Source organism: Salvelinus sp. IW2-2015, linkage group LG2, assembly GCF_002910315.2.
Source record: "Salvelinus sp. IW2-2015 linkage group LG2, ASM291031v2, whole genome shotgun sequence".
Classification (NCBI taxonomy): Eukaryota; Metazoa; Chordata; class Actinopteri; order Salmoniformes; family Salmonidae; genus Salvelinus; species Salvelinus sp. IW2-2015.
The window spans coordinates 29,060,948-29,063,802 of NC_036839.1; positions in this window are offsets into that span (position 1 = coordinate 29,060,948).

Genomic DNA, 2,855 nt, shown 5'->3' on the forward strand with positions numbered 1-2,855 from the left:
TACATAGATACTATTTAAATGTTTTACCCACCCACTCTCTGACTCCTAAAGCATTTGAATGTGTTGTGGGTTGGAATAAAAGCAAAGAAGACTGGAGGCTATGTGCATTGTGATTTTTAAAACCAAGGTCAAATAAATATTAACTCCAAATAGTTACTTTTTTTTAGGGAATCATAATAAAATAAAAAACACTATTTCAAAGTCCATCTGGTTCAAATCCTTTTCCATGAACTTGCCCATTAAAATACGGTAGCTGTCCTAACTATCAACACACTCCAGCTGAGTCCTCTCAGATAACAGATTTACGGTAAAATGCATAGGCCCTTCCCACACACTGTGTCATGACAGCACTGAGCCTAGAACCAATTGGCTCCCTTGCTCAGCTTCTTTATTCCCGCCTCCTCCCTGACTGACAGCTTCAACACCTGCCCCCCCCCCCTGCAGTCAGCAATCATTGGACCAAACAGAAAGACATTGACATACACTACCGTAGCATTAACACTGTATGCTCCGCCCCCTGCCCCTCCTTCGCTAAGGAAAGGAAGGGGTGGAGGGGAGGGGGGCTCCTGAAATACGAGCAGAAGATGCACAGTTAGTAGTAGACTTTAAGCCCATACCACAGTCAGGAACTAGGAACGACACACACACACACCAACAACACACACACACACACACACACACACCTTCAGGGCAACGGCCCCGCAAAGACGTGTGTCCACAATCTGTTGAGCACCAAAGTGGGGCAAATTGTTCACCCCCTTTCTTCACATTTTTTATTTGATTTATAATCAATTAACTTCATTTTTTACAATTCTCATATCTGGTATTCACGGCTGGGGCGACGTCATTGTTGGTGTTGTGTGTGTGTGTGTGTGTGTGTGTGTGTGTGTGTGTGTGTGTGTGTGTGTGTGTGTGTGTGTGTGTTGAAAAGGGCCAATAGATGAGAGAGGAGGGGTGTTGATGTACGTTTTTGTAGCAGAAAGGTTACACATGGTCAGCACAACTCAATGGACTCCTAGTCAGTGGATGGAACAAAACGGTGTTTTATTGTTCTTTTGATATTTCAGCTTTTTGTTTTTCATTTGTATCTTTCATGAATGAGGTGCACTAAGTGTCAAGAATGTAGAAAGAAGTATACTGTGTGGTGGTCAAAGGCATGAGACTTCTATTTGTGTTCCTTGTCACAAGTGATTGATTTGATGTTCAATTTCAAAGTACACAAGTGAATACTAAATGATGGCGCCTCTATTAAAGATGTTGATTTTCTTTCACAAACTCAATGTTTTAAAGTGCATCAGAGCTGGAGAGGGAGCAGCTCTGAGTTGAGACGTTGCTAGGTTATAGTAGTTTTCTGTGGGGCCAGTATGCTCACAGTAGCCTAATCAACCTTATTCACCAACAGGGCTTAGTCCTCAGTGTAACTGTAACAACATGACCACGCTTAGCTAAGTCGTCTTGAGCGCGGGTACGTTGTCCATCGTGTGCAATGTCAGCTTATCAATCAATGGAAGGAATACAATACAAAACAACTTGTTTCAAATCAGAGGAGAGCAAGTCTGGTCACCAGGAGCCAGAGCACCATTGACCTGACCGTTGTGATTCTACAGCTGGAAGGTGTTCATGACGGAAACCCACTTTGGGCTGAATCCTTTTTTTCACTGTTAAAGGTTATAGTCTGTACAGATATGTGAAGAAGACTATTCAATTAACTGCAATATCCCCTGCTACGGCTCTCCACAACAGTGTATCTAACCTTCGTTGACCATGGTGACCAACAACAACATCAACAACAGGCTATTATCTTGAGGAGGATTTTTAGTTTCCCCACAGAACACAACTGTGTTTTAATGGTGGTGATGGATCAAAGCTATTTCACCCAAGGGGACAGACTCTGTACACTGACTATGTGTTCGACAGTGGGTCAATGATCTCTGAGTTGGGTCTTTCTCGTACTAACAGTCATGTTATGATGTGTGTAGAGCTGTGGGAAAGGCATTGCAAATTACATGTCACAGAATTGTTTCACGAGCCAAATTCTTGAATATGGAAAAAGAAACCAGTTTGAAGAGCGAACCCCAATGCTGTATGTGTGTGTTTAATACCCTCCCAATGCTGACCCACTATGTCTTTCTGGTTGCATCAAGGCCTTCATTAGTGGCATAAGTTACTTTATTAGATTATGATTATTGATATTCTTATTAATGGGGGAAAAAATACATTTTTGCAATCTGAAAAGCAGTCGCTTGCTGATTTCACGTTTTAAAAAAAGTGCTAAGATGGCAACATAAAAAAAAATACAAAACCACTTCGTTGATCTTCTTGAAGCATTTTGTATTCTTAAATTTTAACTTGGTTAAGAAGCTTAATAATGGTTTCTGTAAGTTTATGTACTCTGCAGTGGTTGAATATTATAATGCTTACGTTAGGTCGAGAAAATTGAAATGTTTACAGAGGCAATGTTTTGTTACACTAATGTGCATCATAATATTTATTTTTGATTCTGAATTTCTTTTCTTTTTTTGCTTGTTTTGTATTGAACGTTATTTTAGTCAATAAATCCTAAATGATGCCATTTTTTTTTCTTCTCTCAAATAACCAACTCACAACACAATAAAGAATACACATGCAATATTTAATTTTCCAGATGTTCCATAACATTAATCCAGCGTTGTGGGACATTGTAGTGATGTACAGTCCGTTTCCTGCAGGCTTGGATGTCAGTCAGGCTTGGGTGTTTTTCTCCAGTGTTTCTGCCTGCTACTCTAATTTATGTCCTCTTATGTATGACAGGAAGTCCTGTATTTTCTGAAGGTTTTTTTTCTTTGAATAAACTAAAGTAATTTAAAGACTTTCTG